Source organism: Syngnathus scovelli, chromosome 8 (genome assembly GCF_024217435.2).
Source record: "Syngnathus scovelli strain Florida chromosome 8, RoL_Ssco_1.2, whole genome shotgun sequence".
NCBI classification, from domain to species: domain Eukaryota; kingdom Metazoa; phylum Chordata; class Actinopteri; order Syngnathiformes; family Syngnathidae; genus Syngnathus; species Syngnathus scovelli.
This window is the reverse complement of record NC_090854.1, coordinates 1,987,950-2,000,311: the sequence shown is the minus strand read 5'-3', so window position 1 is coordinate 2,000,311 and position 12,362 is coordinate 1,987,950. Positions and strand designations below refer to the sequence as shown.

General features: G+C 45.6%; 1 long non-coding RNA gene across 1 annotated transcript in view; it reads right to left on the bottom strand.

The window, feature by feature from the left end:
* Positions 1-900: 900 nt before the first annotated feature.
* LOC137840575 (uncharacterized) overlaps positions 901-12,362 on the bottom strand; it is a 79,953-nt gene continuing 68,491 nt past the window's right edge. The window contains exon 7 of the long non-coding RNA XR_011087319.1: positions 901-2,083. This is a non-coding gene — a long non-coding RNA (uncharacterized lncRNA). The remainder of the gene's footprint in view (positions 2,084-12,362) is intronic.

Sequence of the window (12,362 nt, the reverse complement as noted above, 5' to 3'; positions counted from 1 at the left end):
GGCAGGGCCAGGAGTGAGAAGTGACGTCATGTGGGTGGGTTGTGTGGGCTTGTTAGCTGGGCAATCAGTTGGTGTGTGAAGCGCATGGGCGCGAGTTGTGGCTACCAGCAACTTCTGTTTGCATGTGTTTTTCTGTTGCTTTTTTTGTTATCAGAATCAGATCAGAATCAGAAAACCTTTATTGTCATTCTACATAGTACAATGAAATTGGAGACCTCCATCCAGTGCATGAGGTAGACACAGTAACATAGTCAAGTAATCGACTAGTAGAAAAAGTAGATGAAATAATCAGAAACAGTAGTGCGGACAAAGTGCAGTAATAGTGCAGGAGGAAAGTGTCATCAGTGTCGGCTGGAGTTGAGGGCGGCTATGGCTTGGGGAAAGAAACTGTTTCTGAGTCTGTTTGTCCTGGTCTTCATTTGCCTGTAGCGTCTTCCAGAGGGCAACAGGTCAAACAGGGCGGAGCCAGGGTGGGAGCTGTCCGCTGAGATGGCCTTAGCCCTGCTGAGGCAGCGGGTAGTGTAGATGTCCGTAAGGGAGGGGAGAGGGCGGCCGATGATCCTCTGGGCTGCCTTCACCACTCTCTGCAGCTTCTCCCTGTCAGCGGCGGTGGAGCTGCCGAACCATACTACGATGCAGTAGGTCAGTAGACTCTCGATGGAAGATCGGTAGAAGGTCAGCAACAGGTCGGTGTTGAGGTTGTACCTCCTGAGGACTCTCAGGAAGTGTAACCGCTGCTGAGCCTTCTTGACGATGGTGGTGATGTTCTCTGACCAGGAGATCCGGTCAGAGATGTGGACGCCCAGGTACTTGGTGCTGTGGACCCTCTTATAATAAAAGCGGCGATCAAACCGTCTGAACATCCTTGACGCACTGAGGGGCATTACAATACTATAAACATGTTTTTAAGAACTCTTTTATTATTATAACAATTTTTCTATAACAAGGTACAACACTGTAAATATGTTTTTAGAACTCTTATTATTGTAAAAAAAAATTAATAAAAAGGTACAAGTGTATGCACTGCAATTGTGTGGGCACTCCCTGCCTTCTGCTGGCGTGTGGGCAACTTTCATGCCATAATTCTCCAAATTAGAAGTTTTATTTAGAATTTTAATTGTTTTTTTAATTTGGAAAGAAAAATCTGCGATGTAGTTAAACCGCAATAAATGGATTACTGTATTACGAAATAGGATAAAACAACATGTCACAAAAGCTTGGCAATTAGCATGGTCTCCATCAAAAGCGTAGCTTATTCACAGCCTCTGATTAGTGTCTTATTTTGTGTTGACACCTGTGTTACAATATTGTCGATTTGTAACATTTGGCAACTCTGTGTATAGTACAATATGTCCTATATGACAAAAAATTAGCGCCTCATGTATGGAAACTGTACATCTTGTTGCTGTTCATCATCAGAGCAGGAGGTGCTTTGAATGTGTGCCTCTTTGGTGTCCCAGGTTTCTGGCAGCATCGCTGAATTCCTGTCATGCTCCTCCAAATCAATTGTATCCACATTTGATTGGTCAGAAATGGTTTTATCCCATTCCTCCACATACCTACCCAAAATTAGAGAGCTGAGATTAACATCTTGGTTGTCTCTTTTTTCATCCTCCCAGTTTTCCACCTCAATTGGCTGTATCCTCTCAGCCATGTAATTAGCTTGGTCTAAAAATGGACTGTGGTCTGAGTTCACAAGAGTATCAGAAAGTGAGGCTGTTGTTGTGGATGTATGTTTTGATGCAGCATTTAAAAGTCTGTCATTCCAAATCCATGTTTGAGGCAGGGGACTAAAAACATCTAAAAATAAAAAAATTGAGTTTGAAGTGTTGTTTAACCGTGATCCAGGCTGATATGAGAATAGAAGGGAAGGAGATGATGATGAGAAGGATGGTAGGTTAGAATTTAAACGCATTTTGTAACCACTTTCATTTCTTGAAGTCCTTTCTCCATCTTGAAGATCTGACAGTTGACGGTCCTTCTCTTCACATGGAAAGTACAGTGTTGGCCTAATTACGAGGGAAGACAAGGATGCTTTGTGGGGCACAACAATCAGGGCCTCCTTTGTGTGATGGACAGATGTCTAAAACAAAAAAGCAGAGAAGAGAATATCATGAAAAATTATTGAAGTAAAGGTCCCACATATAAGCTACATAAAAGACATTGTGACATTAACAAATAACCAACCATTGTTAACAATATTTAGGAAGTGAACAATTGCCTAGAGCAGTGTTTCTCAACCTTTTTTCAGTGATGTACCCCCTTTGAAATATTTTTTCAGCCAAGTACCCCCTGACCAGCGCAACACATTTCTGGTTGAAAAGAAAGAGGTACAGGATTGTCCCATCAGTGTTTGATTTATTAAAGTTAAACAACTTGTAGCAATGTACCTGACAGACGCATTTATGTTTCAAACATTACATATAGAAACAAAAAAATATAAACAGTAAACAGTGACCACCAAGAAGGCATAAACCCTATCAAAACTCAAATACTGTATGCAGAACACTGCTAATTTATATTAATCTTTCTTGTAATAATCTCTTGCAAGGAAATAAAAATATACATAACTAAAAATGTGTTCACAAAATAAATTAATTTAGTTATAAATAAATAATATCTTGTTTACAAAATAAATTGATAACTTAATAAATAAAGATTTGCTCATAGAAATAATCAACTTTACCTCTTTTGGGATAAAAAAGAAACATTTTTTCCTCTTAAAATTGAATTGTTGCATTGAACATTTGATTTTGATTTGACAAGTATTGAACAGTGTTGAAGCTTGAATGAGTCTTTTTCACTTGTACTACATTTTAGTGAGAAACATGGAGCTATGGTGAAAGTTTTTTTTAGCTATGAGCAAAGAAACCACATAAGAAGCCTTCAAGGCTTTGGCTGATGTGGTGGAGGCTTTTCGCATTGTGTCTTGGGATGACTTCAAGTCAGAAAGTTTCCTCCTGAAGAACTCCGGTGGCTTACCAACATGGCATCTGTGTTTTGTGGTGAGATGCCGCTGGAGATGTGCTGGCTTCATTCTAGCGTTGGCTAATTTCTTCCCGCAAAAAAAGCACAGCGCTTTGGATGGGTTACAACTTGTGGACGTAAATCACATCAAAAAATAGTCTTCCATGTACTGTCGGTACTTCGTCGGCTCTGGTTTTGCCTTAATTTTTACTTGTTTCTCCGTGTTTTCAACAGCATCGCATGTTACAGTGCGTCATCAAGGCAACCGCAGGTGACTGCTATTGGTTTGTGGCGAGTCCGTTTATTAAGGATTAAAATTGAATACTGAATATAAAACATACATTTGTATTTCATCAAACTTTTTATAATTCTCAAGACAATCAGGCTAACAGTTTTTTTTGTTTGTTTTTTTGTTTTTTTAATACCGGTATATATTTTTGTAAAATCTCTGGAGTACCTCCACGTACCCCCAGGGGTACGCGTACCCCCATTTGAGAACCACTGGCCTAGAGTAACAGTAATTTCTCTGGAAGATTAAGCAAGAGCAACATGGTGATCAAAGTCAACAATGACAGTGAAACTCCAAAGTAAAACAGAAAATTTGGAATTCGTGTGACATCACAAGGCATTCAGTAATGATTTTAGACTGACAAGAAAATAAGCATCTAACTCAGAGTGTATTTTATCTTTACTTGGACCTTTTTAGATTTTTGTGATACCAACCAGAATGGTGAGACAAATGCAAAGACCTTGAAATAGCGCATGCAACATGAGAATGTGGTAACCAACACAAGTTATATACGGTACAGTAATCCTTCGCTACTTCGCGGTTCATCTATCGCGGCCTCGCTGTATCGCAGATTTTTTTTAAAACAAATATTGCGGATAGATTTGGTGCATCGCAGATTTTTTTTTTTTTTTAAGTCTGCCACACACACACATTCACAGTGTCATATGCAATGAAGCACACAAGCCAGGCAACAAGACAGGCAAGTGCACCCCTACACCATCAGCGAATCCCCGATGGTCGTGGCTTTTTGCGGTGTCACTTGGAGCGTAGGGCTTTGTCTGCCCATATGACACTAATGACCAATGGGAACATGTTGATCTGTGTCCTTGCAGCTGATTGGCTTAGCAGTTCTAACTACACTTTATCTCAGCCTCCCGCAATTTATTCAGTCTGTCTGCGTCAACATATCAGTAGCACCTCAGTCTTGCACTTCATTACACACATACAATCACGTCTCCACTCCTTGATCGCCAAGCGGAGTAGCATTGCATGTCTGCTTGTCACTCCCAATCGGGTCGTCCTGTTTGCCCATCATAAAATTATTGAAGTCTTGTGCGGATGCCCTCGCGCTGGGCAGCTGGAGCGCGACAGCCGGTCAGCACGGCAAGAGCAGAGTGGCGCCGTTACACGTGTACACTTTAAATTGACGAGCTGGTCAGCGAGCTCGTGTCGTGCAGGCATCTCGTAACACAGCGGGTCAGCAAACGAGAACAAACTGTGAGGACTAATGATCAGCAGTTCCGTATTGGCGACGTGCGCCTCAGAGGTCTAGTGCGGAGGGCGCGTGATGCCATACGCCAGCAGGGCGAGAGCGGAGACATGACACAAGAAAAATGCACCGCCGTGCAGAAACAGTCGGGACAACGGCAGTGAGCGTAACCGCGCACGTAGGAAACAAAAAGCACCGCCGTCCATGATATGGGACAGTGGCCGACAATGAGCGAAGCGCAGGGCGCGCTTCTGAGCAATGCCCTCGCGCTGGGCTGCCGGGGTGCGTCAGCCGGTCAGCACCGCAAGGGCAAAGCGTGACACATTTACACTTTAAAATGTTTAAATGTTCAAAATTACAACAAAGTGTTTGCACAAAGTCTTGTGCGGATGCGCTTGTGCTGGGCCGCAGGGGCACGTTGTCACGGAACAGAGACAGGACGACCAAGTGCGCACGATCCTATATTGAAAAGGGGGAAAGGGGAAGTGGAACACTGGACTTGCGGTCCGGCGTGGCTGAGCAGCAGACCACAGCGCGTAGTCGTAGTCGGAGGCAGGCAGGTTGTCGAGACAGGCGGCAATCAGGAGCGTGGTCAAAGGACGAGCAAGTAGTCAGGGCAGGCGGCGATCAGGCGTGGTCGGTCAGTTTACGGAAGCAGTTGGCAACAGAGATCAGATCGTTCAGGGGACAAAAAGGCAGTGGTGTCACGGGCAGGGTAAGGAGACGAACTGACAACCACTGGCAGAATGCACAGAGGTTAAGTAGTGGACCTAACGAGCTGTAGTAGGTGCTGGCAATTCCTTGATTGGGGCTTGGCTGGGAGTCTGGTGACGCAGGAACGTGATACACGTCAGTTGGCCAGCATGCAAGAGCAGAGAGGAGCCGTGACACTTTAAAATGTTTTAAAAAGTGTTTAAAATACAATAACGTATTTAAAAGTACAATAGACTGTATACAAATGAAATTATAAAAGTCTTGTGCGGATGCACTCGCGCTGGGCCGCGGGGGCGCGTCAGTCGGCCAGCACGCAAGAGCAGAGAGGAGCCAGACACGTTTACACTTCAAAAAAGGTTTATAAAAGTCTTGTGTGGATATTATAACAATATATTTACTCATATTTATTTTCTTATTTATTTAAATGAATAAGAATGTTTCTGCAAGTCAGTTTGACTTTAAAAACATTATAAAAGTGTTCAAAAATACAAAAAGTGTTTAAAAAACAATAGAGTGTATAAAACTACAATAAAGGTTCATATAAGTCTTGTGCGGATATTGTATAGTATATTTACTATGTTTACTCTTATTTATTTTCCTATTTATTTAAAAAAATGTTTATGAAAATCAGCTTGGCTTTAAAATGTTAACTAAAGTGTTTAAGAATACAAAAAACATTTAAAAGTACAATATATAGTGTTTAAAAATACAATAAAATACAATAAAGGCTCATAAAAGTATTTTATGGATATTTTCTCTGCATCGTGGATTTTCACCTATCGCGGGTGGGCTTGGAACCAATTACCCGCGATCTTTCACTTGTATAGTGACTTTTCATCTATTAAGACACAGAAAGCGCATCACACTGAATTCATATTCACCTACTGATGGTGCAGCATGAGGAGCAACTGTAGATTCAATATCTGGCTGAAGAACACTTTGACATGATCAAAAGAGCCAAGGATCAAACCCACAGCCTGTGGGCTGGGAGACAACCACTACAACTGCGCCATGCAGATCCATCAAAGAAGAACAAAAATTTCATTACATTTGATTCAGTGGGATTATGATTCTATTCAATATCATATGCATTAGTTTGGGAGAGTGTGATGCAATGAATTTCTTGTCATTTAACATTCATCTACGAACTGTACTAAATGTGCAATTCTTTTAGATCAAGACAAGTATAGTATATCACAAGTAAACGATTATTCAATGCATATCTCTATATAAAATATTAAAACGATTCATCCATCCATCCATCCATCCATCCATCCATCTTCTTCCGCTTATCCGGGGTCGGGTTGCGGGGGCAGCAGCTTTAAGAGGGACTCCCAGACTTCCCTCTCCCCAGCCACTTCATCCAGCTCATCCCGGGGGATCCCAAGGCGTTCCCAGGCCAGCTGAGAGACATAGTCTCTCCAGCGCGTCCTGGGTCGTCCCCGGGGTCTCCTACCGGTGGGACATGCCCGGAACACCTCCCCAGGGAGGCGTCCAGGAGGCATCCTGATAAGATGCCCGAGCCACCTCATCTGGCTCCTCTCAACGTGGAGGAGTAGCGACTCTACTCCGAGTCTCTCCCAGATGACCGAGCTTCTCACCCTATCTCTAAGGGAGAGCCCGGACATCCTGCGGAGAAAACTCATTTCGGCCGCTTGTATCCGAGATCTCGTTCTTTCGGTCACGACCCATAGCTCGTGACCATAGGTGAGGGTAGGAGCGTAAATCGACCGGTAAATTGAGAGCTTTGCCTTTTGGCTCAGCTCTCTCTTCACCACAACGGACCGGTACAGGGTCCGCATTACTGCCGACGCTGCACCGATCCGCCTGTCGATCTCACGCTCCATCCTCCCCTCACTCGTGAACAAGACTCCAAGATACTTGAACTCCTCCACTTGGGGCAGGATCTCATCCCCGATCCGGAGAGGGCATTCCACCCTTTTCCGATCGAGGACCATGGACTCGGATTTGGAGGTGCTGACCCTCATCCCGACCGCTTCAGACTCGGCTGCGAACCGTTCCAGCGAGAGCTGGAGATCACGGCCTGAAGAAGCCAACAGCACCACGTCATCTGCAAAAAGCAGAGACGCGATGCTGAGGTCCCCAAACCGGACCCCCTCAATGCCTCGGCTGCGCCTAGAAATTCTGTCCATAAAAATTATGAACAGAATCGGTGACAAAGGGCAGCCTTGGCGGAGTCCAACCCTCACTGGGAACGAATCCGACTTACTGCCGGAAATGCGGACCAGACTCTGGCATCGGTGATACAGGGACCGAACCGCCCTTATCAGTTGGCTCGGCACCCCGTACTCCCGAAGCACCCTCCACAGAACCTCCCGAGGGACACGGTCGAACGCCTTCTCCAAGTCCACAAAACACATGTGGTCTGGTTGGGCGAACTCCCATGCACCCTCGAGGATCCTGCCGAGGGTGTAGAGCTGGTCCACTGTTCCACGGCCAGGACGAAAGCCACACTGCTCCTCCTGAATCCGAGGTTCGACCTCCCGACGGACCCTCCTCTCCAGCACCCCTGAATAGACCTTACCAGGGAGGCTGAGGAGTGTGATTCCCCTGTAATTGGAACACACCCTCCGGTCCCCCTTCTTAAAGAGGGGAACCACCACCCCAGTCTGCCAATCCAGAGGCACTGTCCCCGATGTCCACGCAACGTTGTAGAGGCGTGTCAGCCATGACAGCCCCACAACATCCAGAGCCTTTAAGAACTCTGGGCGGATCTCATCCACCCCCGGGGCCTTGCCACCGAGGAGTTTTTTAACTACCTCAGTGACTTCGACCCCAGAGATTGGAGAATCCGCCTCAGAGTCTCCAGGCCCTGCTTCCTCAATGGAAGGCGTGTAGGTGGAATTGAGGAGGTCTTCGAAGTATTCTCCCCACCGACTCACAACGTCCCGAGTCGAGGTCAGCAGCACGCCATCCCCACTGTAAACAGTGTTGACGTTGCACTGCTTCCCCCTCCTGAGACGCCGGATGGTGGACCGGAATTTCCTCGAAGCCGTCCGAAAGTCATTCTCCATGGCCTCACCGAACTCCTCCCACGCCCGGGTTTTTGCCTCAGCAACCGCCGAAGCCGCGTTCCGCTTGGCCATCCGGTACCTGTCAGCTGCCTCCGGAGTCCCGCAGGCCAAAACGGCCCGATAGGACTCTTTCTTCAGCTTGACGGCATCCCTTACCGCCGGTGTCCACCAGCGGGTTCGGGGGTTGCCGCCACGACAGGCACCAACGACCTTACGGCCACAGCTCCGGTCGGCCGCCTCAACAATGGAGGCATGGAACATGGTCCACTCAGACTCAATGTCCCCCGCCTCCCCCGGGACGTGGGAAAAGCTCTGCCGGAGGTGGGAGTTGAAGCTCTTCCTGACAGGAGATTCTGCCAGACGTTCCCAGCAGACCCTCACAGAGCGTTTGGGTCTGCCAGGTCGGACCGGCATCTTCCCCCACCATCGGAGCCAACCCACCACCAGGTGGTGATCAGTTGACAGCTCCGCCCCTCTCTTCACCCGAGTGTCCAAAACATGCGGCCGCAAATCCGATGACACGACTACAAAGTCGATCATCGAACTGCGGCCTAGGGTGTCCTGGTGCCAAGTGCACACATGGACACCCTTATGTTTGAACATGGTGTTCATTATTGAAAATCCGTGTCGAGCACAGAAGTCCAACGATTCAATTTGGTTCAATTGGATGCATCCAATAAATCACAACTGATTTTAGTTTAGATTGGTTTATTTGGGCATAGTACGTTCCATAGAATCCATCCACATACAATACTCACATACACATAAGAGCCCAAAGGGAGGAGGCTGTAGCAAAAGCTTATGAATGCCTACCCCACCACACATAATGCAGTATATCAGGGGTATCCAAACTTTGCATCAAGAACTATTACATAAATGGAAATCAAAAATATCACATGTAGCACAAATAGAAATATTCATACCCGCAGTAGAAATGTCATCTGCTCAATGCTACAAACCATTTTACAAGATATAGCACGAATTGCGAGAGAATACCAGGAGAAACCCTGGAGCTATATTTTATGCATCTTTAGCGTATTTATCTCATATAAAATATGCCATGCCCAACCAAATGCATGAGTGAATTACGACCTACAGTGAGCCCTCATTTTCGCGGGAGATGCGTTCCAGAACTGCCAGCGAAAAACAAAAATCCTTGAAGTAGATGTATAACATGTATTATTTAGAAATGTAAACATAATTGTATTAAAATTTCTAACACGTGGTGTTTCTTATTGGCCGCTAGAGGGCATGGATGTATTGCAAGTCAATTCGAAGAGTGGTTTTCCTTGCCAAGCAATGCAATGTGTTTACATTCAGAATTACCACACTACACTAACGCGGGGGGACATTATGCATAGCGAAAGTGAGTCATGGTTGCTGTTAGAATAATTAGTTTTGCAGAAGCGCTGGTCGGCCTGAACCGGAGGTCTCATATCTTCGCTTAAGCCAACATATCTGTCTAGCTTTAAGGAGTTCTTATACTCCCTTCCTTTTCTTATCTGTGAGAGGCCCTCACTAGTTATGAACAGAACACCTTTGTTCTTTGTTTAGTTCAAGAGAAGTTCTTTCTCTTTTATACCTTGTAGTTTCTATTCATAAATTGTTGTTGACCGGGACAGTTTTTAAGTTATCCCATATTTACTCGATGGTTGTTTAAGTAGACTTCATGCAAGTTATATCACATCTACTTAACGTTTGTTGGAGTGTATGCACAAGAGGTATCTGATTATTCACTCATCATTATTATTGTATGAAACGTAGCAAGAAAGTCTAGAGCAGTGGTTCTTAACCTGGGTTCGATCGCACCCTAGGGGTTCGGTGAGTCGGCTTCAGGGGTTCGGCAGAGTTCGGTGAGCCCCCTCCTCACCCCCCCGCCCCCTCCTCACCCCCCCCGTCCGCGGATGGCCGAACACACCTGAATGCCGTGTAAATTCGCGATAACGCATATCTGAACTGGTCTTGCAAAGGCAACAGCAGAAATCACACTGATTTGCTGGTACTGATTTGCACTTTGTCCGCACTACTGTTTCCGATTATTCATCTACTTTTCTATTAGTCGATTACTTGACTATGTTACTCGTATCTACCTCATGCACTGGATGGAGGTCTCCAATTTCATTGTACTATGTAGAATGACAATAAAGGTTTTCTGATTCTGATTCTGATGTCCCCCCCTCGGTGAATGTGCACATGAAACTGATGGGGTTCGGTGAATGCACATATGAAACCGATGGGGTTCGGTACCTCCAAAAAGGTTAAGAACCACTGGTCTAGAGCATTGTTTTACAGGGACACGGCATCCAAGTTTGGAGATCGCAGCCGAGAACGAGGCTGCCAACCACCTAAGAACAGACTCTGCATTCCTGGGGTCACAAATCGGCCAAGGCCATGCGGCCTCGCACCACACAACATTGCTAGCTAGCTAATCAGCGTAACTACAGCCACAATCTCCCCTCCCTTTAGTGTAGCAACGCCTCTTGTAACCAGGGCAACCCAAAATAAAAAAGAGGAGATAGCGGAAGAGGAGTCCAGAATTGGTGGAGGACTGTAACTGGGCCTTCTACGTAATTCTCCTCGCGAGCAAAAGGAATACTGGTTGTCTTCTCCTCTTCTTTCAGTGTATAAAATAATGTCGTATGGTACTTAAACCTGACATTTTATTGGTCCTTCGAGCCGGATGCCAATACACCTGAGGATTCCAGCGGGCGTCAGTGGAGATCCGGAAAGGCCGCGCGTGGCAGGACCTCCCTAGGTGGGGTCCTAGAATCATTTTCAAGGGGTGGCTGTCTGCTCGTCAGCTGGGATCTGAAGGTTGAAGGCAATCCGAGGCGCAGAGGTGAAGAGAACCAGAGGGTGAGTTTGTTTTTGTTTAAAAGTGTGGTGCGGCCGAGGGCTCGTCATGCCCTGTAAAACCCTAGGTGTGTAAGTAGGACAACGCAAGTCCACAGACCCTGCATAACTGAAATTCCGCGTAGGACAGTGATGTCCAAGTAAGTAGGTTGCGGAGCCACAGGAAAGCTGAAAATGTAAATTCCGTAAAACTGTGTGATTGAGAGTGTGAATGGGAATACGTATCACTAGATATATAGTATTCCATATTAAAGCAGTGGGGAACACATAACGTGGCTCTGCGGACGCAATAGGCAAGGGTTCTCCACCAGAACGCTGGTCAAAGTGAGAATCACCACAGGATCTTTTCGTTATCCCACTGGGAACACCCGACTTTAGAAACACCTATGGTTTTACAGTTGGGACCAAATTGATTAAAATGGGGAACTGGAAGAGCAAAAATAATCTCCGGGATACAGTAAAATGTAAAGATTGGAAAACAATTGAAAGACAGGATCCTGATCGAATTAAAAATCTAGATAAATGGATCAAAAAATACAAATTTGAGGGAGAACTAGAAGAAGTACAAGAGCGGGAGGAGAAAACACAGGCTACAAATTCGAAACAAAAGATCATAGCGAAGTTGTATCCACAAATACATGACACACACAAAATTGAGGAATCACCTCCTCCTTATGGGTTGACAGACAGAGCCACTAGGCAGAAAAGCCTGCTAGAAATGGTTTGGTCGAAATAAATGAGAGCAAATTATACAGAAATAGGGAGAATAAAGCAAAATGATAATTTCCGGTTCAAGATGGCGGCGCGTGCACACGCAGCGGCCACTCTCTGTCCCGTTCGGTGTTTTCAAAGTCAAAGTCAAAGTCAAAGTCAGCTTTATTGTCAATTTCTCCACATGCCAAAAGACACACAAAGAAACCGAAATTTCGTTCCCCCCTATCCCACGGTGACAAGACATGGCTCACAACAGACAACAAGTAAACAAGTATAACAAAAGCGTGCTGAATAAATAATGAATAAATAACACAACAACAACAATAATAAACAACAATAAATAAATAGGAGGAGCAGAAAAAAAAAAAAAAAAGGAGCAAGTGCGCGTACAGCAGACATTCCCGAAAGTAGCGCAGCAGTGCCGCACGCTACGCAGAAGGGGGTAGCGAGTTCAGGGCCCTAACAGCCTGGAGAAAGAAGCTGTTTGCGAGTCTGGTGGTGCGGGAGCGCAGGCTCCTGTACCTCTTCCCAGAGGGCAGAAGGTCAAACAAAGAGTGAGCCGGGTGACTCACATCTCTGG